We start from the raw sequence: 21,310 nt of genomic DNA on the forward strand, positions 1-21,310 counted from the left end.
CTGTCAGAGAATACAGTCTACTTCTAACTGTCTTCTCAGTCTGCCAGATTTGTAAGGAGAAACAAAATGTGAAGAGTAAACAAATGTCGGTGAAAGTAACTAGTCTTTCAGATCAAAATATTATTTGCAGCACATCTTTAACTGTATTTTGCACTGAAATGTATGCTCCATCTGTTGATAGGTGCATGCTGAGTGAGGGCGTTGCCTTTTTGTTAATAGAATAGCCTTCTGCTAGATTGCTTTGGGATTGCTCAAAAGTGATTTTGTTTGTTTATTTGTTTCTGGAATGTGTTCCTTTTGACATGTTGGTTGGTTGGTTGGTTTGGTAGTGCACTTTGCATAGGTTGCAAAGAACATGTTTTTAGAAACTGAAGTAGAAGTACAGGATTGTGGAGAGACGATATGTGATTCTCCATCATTTCTCAGCCACGTGACAGCCATTCACAGGGGTTACTTCTCCAAATAGAGTAGCACTCAGTCATGGGCATGGCCAATAAAATCACCAAATGCTTGTGGTAGGGCAGGCATTTCTCTGCTGGGTCAGCTAGTGACTCCAGTATGTTTTCACTCCTAAATGGTACATTAGTTAACTTTATTCTTATGCTTATTCAATTTTGCTGATAAACTGAGTTTGTTATTCCTTGCTTCCTTCCATCCATGTGTACTGGTGTTTGGATAACCTGGTGTCCTGAGAATAGCCTTTATGATCTCAGTGAGTTTCAGTCCTTGCGCAACACTGCCAAAACAAATTTCATGGAAAAGTCTGTGAGTAGAACGTATATTAGGCAATACACAGGGCAATGTGTGAGGTTCATACTTGATCACTTCTTAGACTGGCATTTCTTCCAGTGCTCCAAAACTGGAATCGTGCTGAGAGTTTTGCTGACCCCAGGAAACATCAGATTCACAATAGGGTGAAGCCAAAAAAAGGCTGATAAAACACACTGGTAGATGGGTATCTCTGCCATTTCTGCACTGTTCCCTGTTTTTCCATAGATCTGTAAAGCCCTTTGTGTCTGCACAGACAGGGACCAATCTGAGTTGCACGACTAGTGCATTTCTTACGTATCTATTCATGACATTTTCTTATTAAGAGATTTACTGATTTATTAGGACACTACAGATAACACCTCCTGGACCCACAGGATGAATCTGACTTCCTCTTCATTTCTTCCCCTGCAGAGACAATACCATAACATAAAGCAAGGCAACATCCTAATGCCGAGATAAAAATAAGGATGAAGTTATTGGTGAAGATATGTTTGGTTCTGCTTGTCTATTCATACATTTACTTATTTGTGGTTGCAAAAATGTATGCAGACAAAATATGCTTGGAGGGCAAAATATACTTGTAATACTTTCTTATTAGCAGCTGCCCAAAATAGCTGTTGTTCCATTGGAAAGTGTTTTTCTTTAGTTAGATTTTTTTATTCCCTGAACATTTTATAGAAATGAAAGAGTATTTTAATGTTCTTATTAAATGCTGAGAGATAAATAAGAAAGCTTTCTATTACACAGGCTGTTGTTTTTTCAGAAAATTTTTATATCAAAAATCAGATTCTGATTAGTAAGGATTTTTTAAACAGTATGGCTTATGTACTTATGTACTTACGGCTTATATAAAAAGTAAACAGTAGGCCTGAGTAAGATTTGCAGATTTTGCAAATCATGTGGGAAAAGTGATTAACTAGATATAGTATTTAAAATATTTTGAAGAGTTGTCCTTTTTATTTGTAGCAGATAGGAGCAATAGTGAAAGTGATAGATGAATATCCATAGCATTCTAAATACTGAAAGCAAATCTGCCTTTTTCTTGCAGATCTTTTGAGACTATATAAATCACTAAGAGGAAGGAATTTGATGTCTTTTCTACTTTCCAATGACTAGCATAATTTATTTTTTTTTTTATAATATAGTACCTATGTGGCAAATGAAAATATATGGCTGAGTTTGAAGATAACTGGTTTGTGCTGAACAACTTGTTTAAGTGCTACTCTCCAATATTCATTGTTAATATTTCAAGACAGTCAGAACTGGCAATGAAAATTCTCCTCAGTTTGTCCTTACATGTTGCTGTTCAATGTTTTTAATGAAACACACTTTCCTTCAAGATCCTTTTCTCCTCTTCCTTTCTATTACAGCCACCTCGCACCAGTCTATCGTTTGCAGTAATGACAGTGATTTTAAACAAGAGTTTAAAGTAAAACAATGCTTCATACTGGATTACAGTTAGAGTTTAACTGATTGTGGGCTGTGCACAGCAGTCAATGTTTCTGTTTTTTAAAAACAAGTTCTGACAGAATTAAACAAGTGACTAGGGATGAGCCAGTAGTCAGGTGGTATTTACCAAAGATGAGCATATTTCACACTTCTCACCAAGAGACACCTTAAAACAAAACTGCAAAAAACCAAAGCAATGCAGGAGAATTCTGTAATGCCTTGATGAGAACTTCCTCAAACAGGTGATGGAGTGGCCAGAGAGGGAAGATGTACTGCTGGACTTATTTCTTTTGGCTTCATTAAGGCCTTTGACACTGTCTCCCAAAGCATCATTGTAGACAAACTGGTGAAATACAGGCCAGGTGGACTGAAATCTGACTGAACTGCTGGGCTCAGAGGACTGTGATCAGTAGCTCTATGTCCAGTTGGAGGCAAATAACTAGGGGTTGATACTGGGGCCAATACTGTATACAATCTTGAAAAATGACTTGTTTGAAGGGACAGAGTGTGCCCTCAATTAATTCTTAGACAATACAGAACCAGAGGGAGTGGCTGATACACTTGAGGGCTGTGTTGCTGTTTAAGGGGAATCTCAACGTGTTGGAGACCTAGGAATTTTGAAATCTGAGAGGTCAGTAGAACTGGAACAGATAAGCATGCAAGAGGCGCAGGGGGCACCTTATCAAGGTAGATAGGCATCTGATGGGAGGAAATAAAGTAGATCAAGCTGGATTGTTCTCAGTGATATCCAGTGAAAGGGCTAGTGGAAGTAATTGAAATACAGAATATTCTGCTTATACATAGAAAATCCCTGTTTTACTGAATGAGTGACTAAGCACCGACTGGCACGTTGCTTATTCCAGAGAGGTTATGAATATCTCCTCAGAAACACTGGAAACTTGATGGGGCATGACTGTGAGCAGCCTGTGCTGGCTGTCCCTGTACGGAGAAGGAGAGTTGAAACGGGTCAATTTCAGAAGTTCTGTTCACCTTCAGTCTGTGCAGAAACTGTCAAAGATAATGCTGGTAAGAAAGCTGAATTTGTAAGCCTTAATTATCTTTTGGAAGAGCCAAGTAAATCACTTTGTCTCTTATGGCACAAAATTAAACAAGCCCTAGGTTCAATCTTATTTCCTCTTCTGAGTGCATTTTTAACTTTCCCAGCTTTCTGCCTTGGAATTCACCAACTCCAAATTCTGTTAAATCTGAGCAGTACAAGTCCATGAGATGAGTGATTTCCAGCTCTGCAGATCTTTTCTCTTGGCCAGAAGAAATAACTTCAGTCTCTCAGATCATGCATCTCCACTGAAGGCTGTTTGCTGGGGTGAATATTGGGACCAACAATGGCATTCCCCATAACTCATGGCTGCAAATTTATGTGTTCTTCCCTTCTTCACTTTCAAAATCTGTAGGAATTGCAAGCAGGTTTTCTTCAGATCCGACTACAAACACAAATTATATAATGAAAGAGTGAATAAGCAGGAAGACACAGTGATAACTCACGAAGTAGATTGACTTGAATATAAATCTATTGCAAAAAGAAAGGAATACCTGCCTTTTTAAAAGCCACACCAAGAGCTTAATTCACTATATTTCTGGAGATATATCAAGACTTACAACTAAGCCTGAGGCAGCATATGATTCATCTTGCTTTCTGTCACCCTCCAAGTGACCTAGCCAATCTGAAACAATCAGGATTTTCTTGTTGGGAATTTTATCATCATAAATAAGTGAATAAATATATTTATATATTGTCACATATACATAGTAAGCTAAAAATAGCATTGATTAAAATAAACAAAACAAATGAACAAAATTAAAACTAAATTAAAAAAGAAAAAGCAACACAGTTAAAAGTAGGAAGGTGTACTGATTATATATAAATGCATATATTCCCATCTTTGAATTCTAAAGCACTGAATAAAATTATTGTACACATCAGTGGAAATACATTCATGTATGGGAATAAACACAGATTGTTATAGTCCAGAGAGTGATTTACTTTCTCCTTTAGGTCATGAGGAGCCTGACATGAAGGGAGTGCTGAGTGTGAATGAAGGGAAAGGATACAGCACATCTTGAGCTAACATGCACATTTCCATTTTGCTCAACCTGATCAAATTACAAGCCTTTCCACATCCTTTTGGTTAGTGCCTGCTTTCAGATCACACATCCCACTGAAAGCAAATGTATGTAATGTCAACTGGCACAAAACCAAGAATTTAATATACTTTGCCACACTGTAATTCAGTATTGATCCACGTGTGTTTTATCAGAAGCAATACTCATATTTTATAAATATGATACAGCTTAAATTTTGTTACTCAAGTTTATGCTTTTATGCAAGTCATGAGTATAATCATGGCAAAATGAACTGCAACAACAAAAAACCTGGTGCACCCCAAAAATTACAAGTTATACTTGATTTTAATGCACCATGCATTATTAGAGAAATATTCTGCATAAGCAACAGACCAAAGACATTGCTTAATGGAAAGTATATTTGTATTATAAGTTGAGAATGTCTAAACCTGTTTCTTGGTTCACATTTACGAAAACCAGGAGTAGAACAATTAATGCCAACTGAACCAAACAGTTATATCAGTAAGGAAGTTTCCTAATCTGGCTTGATATAACATTTCATAAAGTTAAAATATTAGTACAATTACAAATCTATGCTGACATGCATCCCTCTCAGGCTGTGGTTTCATGTTATGTACAAGATGATACCAAACCAAGAAAACGGCAGAAACTTTGCCTTTGCTTCACCTATAAGCTATGCATTATAATGCCTGGTGACAGACTGGTGGTGAGTCGGGAACTGATTTGGCCTAAAATCAGTCTGTGAAAATAAATGCTGATTTTATTTATATATTTATTTAGGCTGGATTAGCTCCTTGATTTGGTCAGTTGAACTACAATAGAGGGCAAGCGTTGGCCAAAATGAAGCAGGGGAAATGAGCAACCAAAGTTGAGGTAAGGGCTTAGTACCCATATCTTCCAGCTTTCCTTGCTCTATTGCAGTTGAAATTCTTGAATCAAATCCTTGCTTGATTCCTGTATGTTGTGAAGTTCCCTTTGTCTCCAGTGTTGACCCCCACTATATTACTAGCATATTCTTTTGTCTGTAGTTTAGCCTTTTGACAAGTATTTTAGACTCGTATAATAGTTTCCACAGAAGGCACCTCTTCTGTCTGTCAGCAGCTTCTTTATTGACCCGAGTTTTCTTTGTATTCACCAGTACGCTTCCAGAGTCTGGGTCATTAGGTAGCCAGAAAAGCAGAGTCTGCTCTCTATTACCTTAATCCATACAGAGATGAGAAAATTCTCTCTCTTGGATTTGCCCAGCTCCTAGAACAATGTAGGTGGGACGTTACTCATTCAAGAGCTGCATCAAGGACCGCAACTTTTTCAGGGTTAGGGGCATGCAGCAGAACAATATCATTGGGGTTGCTAGGATTTTTTTTACTAATTCTGTAGAAAACTTCTCCTCCATTAAAGGAATTTAGGAAATATTAGCTGGATGCCTTGCACTCACATGGCAGTCAACACAGTAAGTGACCCACTGCCGCTGCCTATTTCTTCTTACCTAATGTGCTGATGTTCAAATTTTCCTTAGAACAATAGTTGGAATTCCTAATAGTTGTAAAGAAAGTCTCTGAGCTGTAAGTACAGCTTGAAAGTGACAACAGCCAGTACCTGCAGACAGTCTGACTCAATGGATCACTTCTGAGAAGTATCCTTCTAGTGTGCTGTGGACTAATCAATTAATCATTTAATTGGTGCTCCAATTAGGATAATTTAAGTAATTTGGGTAAGGAAGAGTTTTGTTTCCTCTGTTAGGCTATAAATTCATACTTTTCACTCTCTATGGTGCTTAGGAGATGGAAAGGAGGAAATTATAAAAGAAGAAAGAAAAGAAATTATGCATTGCAACAATATAATGAATCAAACAACTAAAAAGTGCAGATTGTAAGGTAAAAGAAGAACTTATTTAAAAGTTACTACAAAAGCAATAGATCTTACCAACAATGCAAACACTCTAATAAGGACTATTTCCCATGGTGGGACACGTACTAAAACTGCATCTCCACTGTGTTTTTGTGGTGGTGTAGAGCATTCTTTTGTCCAGTGCAGAAAAGTCAGTGTGTGAGGAAGTTTTTCATGACATGTTTCAGGTTGTCAGCAGTTTCTTTTTCATTATGTGGCTAGATCTCTTACCCCACTTGTAACTTGGAATAGATTTTTATGTTACAGTCTTATAGCTGACTCCAGGTTGTGATCTCATTCTCTCGTTCGTGATCATTATTCGTTCTCCAAATTCACAATGAATGTTTGTAAATTATTTTTTTGTGTTGCAGAGCATTAATGATCAGATCAAATTATTTCTATATTGTGAACTCTTCGCAATGTCATAAATGTCTACTTGAAATAGTTCCCTTTCTCACTGCTCACACATAACAGTGGTTGCTATGGCCTAAGTATTTATGCCCGAAAAGCGGTTGCTTTGTTGACAAGTTATACTAATGATAACATGTTAACCTTCAAGTCCAGTGAGTATAATGTACATATCAGTATTATTTTAATTATTAAAGTATTGATGAGATGGTAATCATCATTGCTAGAGAAAAAATCATAATCTAATGAAAATAAACTGTAATAATTTGTTAATTTCAGCAATGTGTTTAGGTTGTGACAGAAAGTTCCAAAACTATTGATTTCACCTGACTCCTACTGAATACCCTGATCTTTCTGTTGTTCAGAGTTTCCACCTGTTTTTATTAACTGGATTTTTTTTTTTTTTTTTTTTTTGAAGACGTGTAAACCTATTCCCTTACCACATATGAGAACTGTTTCTGACATTTATTTTTTATGGATGTTGGCATTTGAATTCTCATGGTAGTAATTATACTTGAGTCCCTTACACCTGCTCGAGTACGAATTGCAAATTATTACCTTGCATTCAATTACACTTTCCACTAACAATAATTTTTTTTCTCATCCTATGGTATGTGTTGCAATATAACAATGAATACTGCTGTTCAGAATATTCATAAGCCTCCTGCATCAGAATTAATTTTTATCAGTATTGAATAACTAAAAAGGGACCCAAAGATGGTCAAGAAGTGACTGGAGCATCTCTCCTGTGAGGAGAGACTGAGAGCGGCACCTGCTCATCCTGGAGAAGAGGAGGCTCAGAGGGATCTTATAACTGTGTAAAAATACTTGAAGAGTGCAAAGGGTGCAAAGAGGTTAGAGTCAGACTCTCTGCAGTGGTGCCCAAGGACAGAAAAAGAGGCAACAGACCCAAATTGGAAGACAAGCGGTTCCATCTAAACATTAAGAATCACTTCACTGTGCAGATGATGTGCAACGAGTTTGGAGCCACTCTCCTCCCTCTGCAGTTGTCCATAGTGCAATCGTGTTGCAGGAAAGACAGTGAATTTTTTCATAGGAATTTTACCAAGATTTGTGTTCTATCTACCTAATCAAGGAACAATGCTAACAGTGGAACCTGAAAGCTTTATCTAGTGTTCAGGAGCCATTCTTGTTCGTATTTAGTAATTTTACATAAAAGCTTTTAAAATAAAATGTAGTGTTGAAGGTATGAAATTATGTCTAATCCCATTTGGTATTTCAGTTAAGTGCCTACAAAGAAAAAAAAAAGGTGAAACAGGAAAACTATGAAATTCACATTTGTTGTACTGTATAGTACTGTAGGGAATTAAAGAAAAGGAAAACCATGCAAAGCTAAGAAAATAATTACTTCTATAAGAAAATAAATTGAGAGGGAGAATTATCCAACAAGAATACTTCAGAATATGGCTCGCACTACTTTCACAGCAAGTTATAAATTGCTTAGAAATGCAATATGTTATTTGGATGTTATTTGGAATGGATTTTAAACTAAAATTTTTAGAAGATCTTATTTCTCACCCTGTCTCCCAGATTGATGTATCTTTAAATAACTCAGTCTTTTATGTTTTTTGCACTTCACAAAATCTGACTAGATGAAGTAACGTGATATATTGATACAGTGGTTTTCACATGTCAGTAAAAAGCATAATAGATATTTTCTTCCTAAGCCAGAAATATGACTATTTCAGTACATCGCTAAATTAGGGTTAAAAATGGGCTTTGCACAAATCACATCTGATCTGTAAGCATGAAAGTAATGTTTGTCATTTGTGGGATGCATCTATAACAAAAGTAAGTGAGAAAAGTATGCTGTAACAGAGATCACTGATGCTTTAAGGATTATTTCAAAAGTAATAGTCACTGGTATTTACAAAAATAAGAGACTGTAACTTTTACATCCTCCAGCACATGCAGTTGTATAAAACTCCTTAAAGCATAAAAGTATTTAGCAGGCTCCTGAATTTCAGTAAATTTAATGTGGGATGAAAATTGTTTTTTTCATTTCATGGTATATTTCCCTCATTCTGAATCATAGACACATTCTAGGCAATTGTTATTAGTTTGATAATTAGGGAGTGTCTCATATACATCTCACACCCAATGCAGCAGAATATGGATGTCAGAATCTACATAGTTTTTGAATAATTCGAAGTAAGTATCCAAGTGTTTGGAAAATTGTCTTGCTATCTGCTGTGATGGACTTGCGTCCTGTTAAAATCTCTGAGTAATTGGATCTTTGATTCCTTCTCTCCCCCAGGAGAGTAATGAAGCTCACTTTCAGTAAAGAGACAGCTGGAGGCTGGGCCTAGGTAGTACCCTGAACAGATCTACTCTTCCCGCTATCTAGAACTGCATGGCCTAGACCTTAAGATGCCATGGAGGAAAGGATCAGATTGTGTTCCAGGTGAAGCTTCTAACATTCCTTACCTTCTCTTATGGCAGGTGACAAAGCGTGTATCTTGTGATGCTCACAATAGGTTCTATAGGTGCTTTGTTAGAGATGGGAGAACAGTGACATCCCAGTGACAGCTGGGATGGAGGCAGCTGATAAGAATGATTAACCTCGTAAACTACACCTCAGCCAAGTCTTGCTCTGGCAAATTTCCTAGCAATACAGGCGCATGTGAGAGAAGAGAAATACTCTTTTCTAATTTTTATTTTTTAATGCACGCAATAATGATTTTTTTTTTTTCTGATTTTGTGAAATGTTCTTTCTTCTCCTATATATTTTTCTTCCAAAAAAGATTAGTACTCAGATGTGTCTTTAATTTGGAAGCCATGACATAGATGTTTCAGAGGAATGGGCTGGACTGAATGGGACATTGTACATAACAGAGAGCTCACATTTCACTCAACTTCTAGTGAACCTTCCTCTGCACAGAGTGCCTCCCTTTTTGCTCTTACAGCCTTCTATCAGGTTATAAGAGGCTATATAAGAAAGGGGAGGTTATGTAATATTGTACTGCTTCAAGTAAAATGTATTTCATATTCATTCTTCAGTACTATATCTCCCTTTCATAGTTATATTTGATAGTCACCATTAATAAATTCAGGGTTAGACTGCACTTCTCAAGGTGACTTGTGCAGGATAAAGGCAGTTGTTATTGTGTTTCAGTTCTTTGTAATATATGTAGAAGGCAAGGAGGGTATTATCAAAAGAAAAAAAAAAATTCTATTTCCTGCTTTTCCTTTCTTTTTTTCTTCTCTCTCTCTCTCTCTCTTTTTTTTTTTTTTTTTTTTTTTTTTTTTTTTACAGCAGAAGGTCAGAAAAAAGAATATTATTGAACTTAGACTTTCTCAAAGAAAACTTGCAGAGCAATTGAGGGGGAATATCTTTCTCCAAAATTGGTTTGTTTAAATTCTGTTTGTGTGACGGATATTTTTTCTATTCTTAGCATATTTCATTCTTATGATATTTTCCCATAGCTTTGTGAAAAAAAATTCTTCCTTATCATCAGTCTTCTCCAATCTTTTCCAGCTTCAATCATTTCCAAAATTAATTTGCTTAAATTTTGTTTGTTTGGGGATTCATTTTAGCTTGGATTTTGATTGTTTTCCCAACATGTTGCATTCTGGTGAATTCTTTATTAGCTGTTGTAATAGGATTTTTTTCCTTAGCGGCAGTACTTAACATCACATTTCCTTTTCTAAAAGGGCAGGAGCTTACAAGGCCATTTCTGAGATCCTTTCTCCTAAAGGTTTCTCCTAAAACCCAGGGGAAGTCAAATGCTATGCACCTCTTCTCAGGCACAGAATTCTAAGGAAGAAATAGTTTTATTTTCAAAAATTTCTGCATGCATGGCAGAGAAGTCAATATCAGGCAAACCTCAGCTGCATAGTATCCTCCGTAGTTAGTTTGAAAATATGAGGATGTAAAGGATTTTAGTGCATGGAAAGCTTTCCTGAGTCACCTGAGAAATTCTCCCTGTTGCCTTGCAGTGGAGTGGGGATGAGACAGACCTAGAGCTGCAGACAGGTGCACAAAGCAGGGTGATACGCAGTTCCTGTATGGCACCCAGGGCAGGGAGTGACTGCCACCACTTCTGCATGGTCCTGAAGGAAGTGGCAGGCAGCTCCCAACAGCCATGTAAGCGGGGAAAAAAAAAAAAAGAAAAAAAAAAGGAGAATATGAGTGAAGCAGTCCCAAGCAAATGGGTAACATTTTTTTCTCCTTTTCTTAGTCTGTGAGTAGTCAAGCTGTTTGCTGTATCCCCTTTCTTTTTCACCCATATAAATGAGCAAACTGAGATCAGGCCATGCAAGATGGGATGCACATGAATGTGTCCCATCCTTCTGCAGAAGGAGAGAAGTGAGGATCCTGGAGAGCATAGGGTAACCTACCAAGATGGAAAAAGAATGTACTTAGGCAACTGGAGGATTCAGATCATTAGATGTTTTTCAATAGAAACAAAGTTTGCCCAGAAGGAAAAATTGTGCCTAGAAATGATTCAAGCCAATACTAATTCCCAGCAAGTCCCATGCTAGTTCTCTAAAATAAAACTAATTGAGAACATTTGTTCTGGTAGCAAGATACTAGGTGTCCCATAAAATTTCCTCTACCGTGTATCAGATCTTAAAAATCATTTTACTTGATGTATTTTGGCAAACAAGCTTGAGTTTTTTGTTTGTTTGTTTGTCTGTTTTGTTTTCCCATTTATGAATAACTGAGATGGCTTAAGTGTTTGAATAACGTGGGAGACAATTAGAAATTGTAACAAGTATTAAACAGCCCTAAAGGAGCTTCTTGGCTCATAAAACACAATATTCTGACAAGGGATATTTAACTTAGGTTTACTTAAGGTATTTTCTATCTCTTCCAACTTGCCTGGTGCCTCAAATTATTTCTGAAAAGGTGAGAGTATATTAATTCTTGCACTTGAATGATTTGGACCAATCTCCAGAGAATTCTCTTAAAGCAGATCACATTGTAGTTTTTGATAAAATGCAGCTTGGGCTTTTACAGTTTCCTTTCCTTCAGCTTTTCCATTCCCAGTTGAGTTAGGCTGAGTTACGTGAAAAATAGTTGTATTTTGCTTCTCCTTTAAGTTACTTCACAAAAATTCTACTCCCTCACTTTGCATGCATAGGACACCCAACTGTACTTTCCTTTTGCTTGTCTAGAAGGAGTGAAATGGTCCTGTCATTTTCTTCTCTAGAATTTATAATTCTGGTTCCTGTAACAAACACAGGTACATCAAGATGTTAGAGATGCTACACGATATCCAGGTACCATGGTGTCTTCAGGATGCTATATTTAAAGGTCATACTGTGAATTTGCAGTGAATTCTAAGTGGGATTTGTTTGTTTTCCAGTAGCACAGCTCCTACATAGCAACAAGTACAGTGGAGAGATGATTATGCAATAGCCATGTTCAACTCTGTCGTGTAAATGATGAGGGAGCACACACAGCCTTCTCTTATCCTAAGTACTTCCATTCAGAGTGTATAAAAAATTGTTGTGAGACAAACATTAATATCTGGATAGCTATTGTGCTCTGCAAGAGCTGTCTTTTAGTAGCTTGTTTGTCTACTATCGTATCCAACAGTTTTGTTTTTCTTTGGTTTTTTGTTTGTTTGTTTGTTTGTTTGTTTTCTCTAAAATGTTTCCACACTTAGATGTCATTTCAGTCTTGAAGAACTGCTACTTTAATCTGCTGAATGCTGGATGGCCCCTAAGGGATTTTAGGACACCACTTAAAGTCAGCTATTATAGCTCTTTTATGCTTTATGATTCACAGTTATTTTGAAGGGGAAAGAATGCCTACAATGTAGATAAAGGACAAAAAATAATTATACTTAGGCAATTCATAATAGGAAAAGAAACAAGGAAACACATTAATAATTTGTTATATTTAATCACAAGCTACTGTGTTATTCCCATAGAGGGAGATTTCCTGAAGATATTCTGCTCAAAAATGATTGAATTATGTTAGGATGAGAGATTATTTAAGAAATTATGTGAACTGAGAGAATCAGACACATCAGGGAGGTAAAAAGACATTGATTGCCTAGAAAGGACCTTTGGGGATTTATGTATTTATGGGGCTGAAAGATTTCAGGATACATTATAAAAATGTGCTGTGGCATTCCAAGAAATAATCTTCACTAATTTCATGTGATGGGCTGTGATTTTTATCAAGGACTCCAGAAGTTCATCTCATAAGTATTTACCACTATTTTATAAACATTTGTTTTCCCCAGACTGCCTCTACTAGTGAAAAACCATCAGAGATAAAGGAACTGTCTCTCTGATTTTCTCACTTAGGTCTCAGAAACTATATAAGTTAGACAGAAGGCTTCTTTTGCTGAGTGGAAATAGGGCTTTCTGTGTAAGGGGAAGTTGTACCTATACAAGTGCTCTTTGGGACCATCAGGAGATGAACTGTGTCTGGACAAGGCTTATGCAAACAAAACTTCAAGCAAGTCTGTATTGGGATGGGATTATGTGGCCATCAGCAACTGCAGCAATGAGAGTATGAAGACAATTCAGAGGTGAACAGGAGGTCAAATGGAGTCTGTATGGATGAACTGAGGGCACCATTAACTAAGGCATGTGTGACATAACTCCTAATTTGGGAAATTCAAGGACTACTGCTCCGTGACTGCATTCAGCTGCTGCTGTGAAGGCTTGTGTTTTAAAGTAGGATTCCTTCCTCTTTATTTCTAATTTTGTTTGTGATTATTTTTATATGTTTGTTAGTGAACTTGTGTGATTCTTTTTGCAGTGGTTTACAAATTCAGCATTACCATTGGGTTTTAGTATGTATGCCATGTTTTTCATGTATATGGGAACTGTTGAGTCACGGCCTGAAACACTGACTGATCACTCGGGAAAGGACTGGGAGCACAGGTAAAGGCAATTCACCTGTGTGATTGGAAGGGGTGGAGCCTGGCTCCACTTCTCTAAGACCCCATTTAAGGGCTGACTGCCACTAGACAAGGATCCCTTTCTGAAGATCCCTCCCTGGGGAGTTTTTCTCTGTGAACTTGGAATCTTCTGATACAGGTAAGCAATCTTTTTCCCTTCCCTTATAGCACCTTTCTATTGTGCTGATCTATGTATTAAACATTTTATTGTCTTTGTTATCCCTTAGCGCAGTACTATCTTAGTCTCAAGATTTCATTTCTTTAGTAACCAGTAACTGGCTATGAGTTAACCCCTGTTGTTTTTGGTGTCAACGTACACCTGATACCTCCAAGGCATGTGCTATTGAAATTCTGAGATACGCTGTATTTTCTTTGAGAGCCTCGAAAGTATTAATTCCTGACAAAGCACAACCTAGCAAACATATAGCCTTATTCAAGACTTATTAAAGAGTTCACTCTACTGAAAGTATGCTCCACAGATGCATCTATTTCTATATAGATATGCTCTGGTGACTAATTGAAAATAATATATATTAGTTATGGCAATATCACTATAATCAAAATTCCTTTAAGTACGAAGCATACAAGTCACTAAAACTTTAGTAGCTATTTTTGAAAGCTTATAGCATGTTAGTTTTGGTCACCACCCTAGTATATGTATGTAACTTAATGCAGTGTTTTGGCATCAGGAACTAGGAGAAGATTTGTGGAACTGAACTCAAATCATTGGTGAACATCATGTATTATTGAAAACTGCGTAAGAATAACACTGAAATAATTCTGTATGAATGCAATGAATATGTAAAATTTGTTGGTAGGTAGCACTGGGATGCAATTCCTAAATCACTGATTCCAACTCATTGTTATTACCAGCCTGAATTAATTCTCTTTGCAAACATAACAGATGTGTTTAAAATCCATTTATGCTTCCCACAAATAATGATATCACCTTTAGCAGGCAGCCTAAAATGCCTTCTAGCAAGACTTCTCCCATTCAAGACCCAATATTTTAACGATTATATATTCCAAATACGATTTGGAATCCTTTATTGAAAACAGTGGACTTACTTTCTTATGACAAAGGGCAGGACTAGAAAATAAAACATTCTAGCTACTGGGAAAAGTTCTGGGCAGAAGTAAGTTTTGTTGCAGGTAGGAGATCAGGAAATCAAGCTCCTAGTGGCTGAATTAGTGGTAGTTCTTCAGGGAAAAGAAGTTCCAACTGATTTATGAAAAGAATATTTGAGTAATTTCTGCAAGTTGAGGGAAATTTACTGAAGAACTTAAAAACATAAGGAGGCACTAAAATTTACGACATCTGTTTGAAAAATAGTGCCTGAAGAGTCAGCCGAATATACCTCTAGAGTTTATACCTCACTTAGCAGGTGCTAAGTGCTTTTTGCTTTCAACTTTTTTGTTTGACAGATAAAACTATGTTATACTGAAAGTAACTGTATCTAACCTCTACTTTGCTTGGAAACTTCCCCAATTTTTTTTTCAGGTCGGTAAAGACCTTGTTTATGTGAAAGTTTGTCTCCTTTCTCCAACTATTTCAGCTAAGATATTATCTTACCTTTTGTTTCCCTAAGAAAGACTAACATTATTACAACAGATTTGATTCTTGTATCCTAGGTGGTAGAGAGATACCACGATAAAGACCCCATTATGTTCAGTGGGCCAATGCAGAATTGAAAGTCAGAGATCTTGATACACTTACATTGCACCAAGATTTCTAAGAACAATCACTTATTTAGTTTTCACCAGAGTAAGAGCAAGAATTCATTCCTGCTGTTGTGAAATGTCAGTTCTTCAGTATGAAAAATGACTCCAAGTTTATGTATTGTTCAAATTCAGAGAGAGCATAAATTTCTAGGCTAAAGGAACAAGCTAGGCTTTCACTCTTACATGCCACAGATGGTAAGACATCGTGCAGTAGGATTATATGTATTATATTTATTTTGCACATAAATAGGGAAATTAAATCCAGGTTTTCATGTGAGGTGCTACTGTGATTTGTACATCCAAACCAGAACCAAAAATGTTGAAACTGTGTCTACAGCAGCACACTAATTGCTTCTTGTCTTTTCCTTCCTTAAAACCTCTACTAAAGGTAAATGAAGGAGTAACTACGTCAACTGGTTAATCTTCATAAAATATCAGAAAGATAGGCAACCTGATTTTTCTTGTACCATGATAAGAAAATGTGATTTTCTTTTCTTATGACCACTGAAATTTAAAATATGGGAGTGGTTCTCATCAGTATAAGAGAACCACTTCAACCTTTCTGACCTGTTCATCCCAGAGTTATTAAAGCGATAGAGTCATCCTGCCATACTTACGGTTGAGAAGACAGAACCACTGCAGTGCAATAGTCCTGAAATATATGTGCTAATAAAATGTTGTAGCTTAAATAATTTAAGCCAACAAATCAGTTTAGTTTTATCTTAGCACTTTGCTACTGACATATTTTTCCTTACTGTCAGCATCTTTCTACTTGTAGACCCTGATATTAACGAGATTATGTTGTGTCAACATAAGACAAGAATAACAAAATACAGAGATGACTTCTAAAAGTCTTTTTTTTTTTTTTTTTCTTTTCCTATGGATAGATGAAACAAAAAACACTATTTCAGCACATTATTTTACCTAAATTACTCCTCTGAGAAAATTTGACAGTATTTCAAGGAGTATGCTTGCAGAATAAAATCATATCCTGCTGTCTTGAAATGCCTCTAAATAAGAAAAAAAATGCAATCCCAGCTGCATACATTATGTAAGATTACATTAGGTTCATCTAGTAAGATGTCTCACCATTTTATGCTATCAAAAAACTCTGTTGCAATTTAGTCTATAGATTTATTTTCAACATATTATCAATCATCAGAAACTTGAATAGGATTAATGAAGTCATCTGTCCTCAACAGAAGGAGTGTGTAGGGTCATCTGTTTGTCACAAATCATTATAGATGCTATGCCTATGGAAAAAGCAGCTTAGTCTGAGCTTGAACAAGAAATATGTGCTTCTGGCTAGGACATTCACATAAGATTCCAGCAGGAATACTTGCTGCAAGTGAGAATCTCCATCATCTCAAGAAGGCAAGTGGCTTTACTTTTTAAAGACAGTTTTTACCGTTTAGTCACCAGGAGAAAAATGTTTTGTGATATCTATTTGGCAGGGGACTACACCAGTGCTATTCAAGAGTATTTTGCAATTTCTGTTTTTTCCTCCATTCCCTGGTATTTGTGCAGCTCTGACTCACCTTATCTGGGGCTCATGCAGGGAATAGGAACAGCTGGGCATAATGTGTCAGTGCATCACAGACGAGATAGCAAGAAAGTGTGCTTTTCAACTGTGATACATTTTTTTTCAAGGGGCGGATTTCATTCTGCTATGGACACAGTCAGCAAAGTCTTCACTGAAAGTGAAGTCTCTCATTCTTGACTCAATTCAACAAGAGAGTGTAGATGGACTTCAGGTCCAGCTGACAACCCAGATGGTAAATGTCAAAATCTGGAGGGAGGACTTTATCAGATCATAATATTTTATAGTAACAAATCTGTAGAATTAGAAAGACAAGCTGTGTTCATGATGGACAGAAGGCTCTGCAGAAAGACAAGGGTGGTGAGTCAGTGGCACGGGCTGCCCAGAGAAGCTGTGGATTCCCTATCCTGGAGGCTTTCAAGGTCAGGTTGGATGGGGCCCTGGGCAGCCTGATCTGGTGGGTGGCAGACCTGTCCCCGGCAGGGGACTGGAACGAGGTGGATTTTAAGGTCCCTTCCAACCCAAACCATTCTATGATAAGACTGAAGAGTCATTATCTTTCTATCTTTCTGTCTTTCCAGAAGGATTTTATGCTCAAGGCATATGCTTTCAATTAACTGGAGTACTGAAAAAATTATACAAAACCACTGATATTGTGGTAGGTAATTTGAAGAAATTATGTGGAGAGAAAGACAAGTTTGAAAAATGGAAGTGGGACACAGCCCTCTTAAAATAAACTTTCTCAGAAGAAACACTGTTACCCAGGAGGAGTGTCATACTACTTGTAAGTGGACATCTGAGTCCTAGTTTTGATCTGGAGAGAAATGAGAATTATGATAAAGAGCTGCATATAGAGTGTATGATGGATATTCCTCGGCTATGGCATACACTGTCAAATTTTGCATGAATGCCATCTTTTACTCAACAGCTATTGTAGACCTGTGATCTGCAGCTAATAACAGATTGTGATATTTGCAACACTTCCTAAGGAAAAGGGTTAGCCTCTGGGTGTATGGATAATATTTTGCCAGGAGTTAATGAGTACTTAATGGTGAAAAAGGATTAGCAATTTAGAGGAAATATTTTAAAGCAAAGAAATGAAACAAAATTGTATTTTATTTTATGAAATCAGATTAAGTTGAACTTATATTTTTTCATACTAAATAACAAAACTCTTCTACGTGGCTAATACAGCTTGGTAATGGAGGTGAACCTTCTCAAAACACGCCGTGCTCTTAACTGCTATCAGGGAAATCAAAGCCTATAACATCAAGAGTACTAGCTGAAGCATAAGATAATGTGAATATCACTAGTCTTATCAGTGGAATCATTTCAGGAGAATGGTTGAATTACCCTGGGGAAAGATCCTACTCAAAAATAATAGAGTCATCAATGATACAAACTGAAACATCTGTTCCCTCACTTTCCAATCAAAAGAATGAACTGGTATTGATAATCACAGCTGATAATGACCTTCCTGAGAGCACATGATAAACTATAATTGTTTCACATTTTAAAATAGCTGATTTCTACGTCATTCATTAGAACTATCTTGGCATAGCAGCATATTTTTGTCATGTTAAAATGATGAATTTTTATCTCATGCAGGTACTTGAATATGTAAGTCAGTGTAAAGGATGATTTACAACCAAGAGGAACAAAAATCCTGAAATTAAGGGTAGTCTAGTTCTACCCCTCCAGTATTTTTGAAAGAGAAAAATACTCTTTGGGACATGTTAAGAAATAATCAATGCAAAAGTGCTTTGATTTTATGTGATTAAGTAGTTTTGAAAAGATACCATGAAATATATCTCCTAAAACACAGGCAAATTTGATACAATGGAATATATGTTATCATATTCTTTACTCTTTAAGTGTTACTTTGACTAAACACCACTTAATGCTGACTCGTTTGATACCATCAGCAAATTGTTACTGGTAATTAATAGTATTATCCCTAGACAATCCTGTGATGAGTTGCCATGACACATTACTTAGGAAGGTTATTTTTACTGTTTTGGTTTCAGTAATTAAGCTTGGAATCACAGCTGGTTTTACATTATATATTTTGACCTATTCTCAGCACAGAAAATAAATCTATTTATCTGACAGTTAAGTTTACAGCAAGCTACATTTCTGTTTGGTGATGTAGTGAATACTCTGTAGCGAATAACAAAATAATTTAAAGCTCAGACAGAGCTCTCCTTATTATCCTAGAAAATGTGGGAGATACTGATCATTGTGATGGACTCAAAATGGGAATTGAATATTTTTTGATGTTTCTTACTATAACTCGCAAAGGGAAGATGGAAAAAGAACCCTAAGAAGAAAAATGGAGATGCAAGAGAAAAAAGGAAAAATTACTGCACCCTCAAAGAATGTATGCCCTCAGCAGTGTGCAGGGAAATGCAATCTAATACACCAAAATGCAATCTCCTAAATACCTTGGGCTTTTGTTACGACTGAAAGATCCAGAGTTGAATTAATAACAATTATAGAAGAAGTTCAGCAAATGACATAATATATTGCAGAGATAGAGAGCTAATGTTCTGGACAGCAATTATATTACCCTTCATTTAGATTTACTATGGAATTCTGTTATTGAGATTTTAAATAGGCATTCTGGAGAGAGTTTTTCAATTAAGTGACAGACCAGACTTATGAATAGGATTCACCTTTTTATGTGTAATGCTTTGCTGATTAAAAAAACTTCTTATACTCTAAGGCGAATTAGTCAGGATAGAGTATACTGAAAAGCCACTTTTAACTTTCAGCAGAGGCTGAACCAAGTATCAACCAGATCTTTCTCAAACTGGGAAAAGTGCAGACCACAGTCTTTTGCCTGCCCCATTATTTTTCATTTTCACATGTCTTTGTCCTCCTGATCTGGCTGGAACAGCAAGTGCTCACAGTAGTCAGATAGGACAGCTGCCCTGTTAGCCTTTAACAAAATAAAACCAGACAGATAATCAAATGTTAGTCTCCTGAGAGCATCCTGTAAGCCACGAAAAAAAAATTCTTGTTCTTATCATTCTCACAGAATTTCCATCCTGCCTGGAGAAAAAGGGAAATGGCAAAAAGTGCTCTTTGCTATATGATTTGAAAATATGGGAGCACCTACATTAGCAGGCTGATTTGCAGTGATTCATGCCAGGTTCTTGTCCTCTAATCATGAAATATGGCTTTGGCAACACTGGCAAACAGAATGGTGTTGCAGAAGAAAGTCTTCTGAGATAATACGTGGGTGCTGAGGATCAAACACCAATATTGAATGTTTTTATTTTAGAGTAATGCTAATCCTGTCTCCCAGGCTGAAGACCCATTAGCATCAGAGCAGAGGAGGTTCCAATTCACTTTCTTTTAGCTGCCCCCTAAAGATGCTGCAAATTATCTCATACGCTCCAAGGCCTCTCTGTCTCACACACTCACAACTATGCAGCCCTCCTCCTGTTGGTCACCATATTCCATAACAAAGCTCACTGTCTTGAAAGATGGGAAATCCATGGGCCTGAGAAATCCAGTGCCTGTGGCCTTCATTTTCTGTGATATTTCCTGAAGTGTGGGGGGGGAGGCTGAGAAAAAAATTGTACTTTCAAACAGCAGAAGAGGTAGAGTGTTGATTTATAACCTGAGAAAGAGAACAGGGCAAGGAAGTATTTACCTTCTGTTTTTTGACTCTCACTGAAATGCTTCAAGGTCTCTTGAAATGTAGTAGGAAGGCCAAGGAAATTTGTGCAATTTGAAGTGACCTTTCTGCACCTAAGCACTTCAGCCTTGCTACTCTGTATCTGCCCACACTTCAACGTGTTTCATTTCATGGAGGCATAAAAGGAGAAGGGAAACAAATGCTAATTGTAAAGGATGTAGTTTTAAGTGATCCAACCCTCCTGCTCTTCCGTTTTTTTCCCGAGTTTTCTCCCCACATTCGTGGTTCTCTACTTGAAATTATTTCTCCCATTTAATTTTTAAGTGCTGTTAAAGTCATACTGTTAGTAATCATTTTAATGAATAACATAAGTGAGTGAGCAGTTAAATCAATGTATTAAAGATGAAATTTTAATTAAAATGGTATTTAGCTATGAGAAGTGAGAGTTTTATAATTTATTTTCTATTAAGATGTTGACCGTTTCACTGAATGCAATTATTGTGTGTTTTTAATCATGATATGAAAGCTACACTGAAGTGATGTTTATATGTCTCTCTGTTTTTCTTGCTTGGAAATTTACCACGTTTATCTTTAAAGGTACATTTTAAAAGGTCAATGCTAAAATGTTTGTATTCATTTTCTTTGTTCTTGAGATGCTTTTTATAGCGATACAACAGCAGGCTACTGTGCTATTTGTCATACCATTCTTGAATTTTATTACACAGTAAATATTCAGGTGGAATTAAATGTGAAAGTTTATTGCATATTTAAAGCCGCTTTTTCTGATTTGTCCTATGAAAAATGTAATTCTTTTCACTTATGCTGATTTCAAAATACAGTGCATCTTGTTGCACTTGCATTTGTGAATGCTCATCTACATGCACGTAAATTATAGGG

Source organism: Meleagris gallopavo, chromosome 4 (assembly GCF_905368555.1).
Source record: "Meleagris gallopavo chromosome 4, MGAL_WU_HG_1.1, whole genome shotgun sequence".
Taxonomy (NCBI): domain Eukaryota; kingdom Metazoa; phylum Chordata; class Aves; order Galliformes; family Phasianidae; genus Meleagris; species Meleagris gallopavo.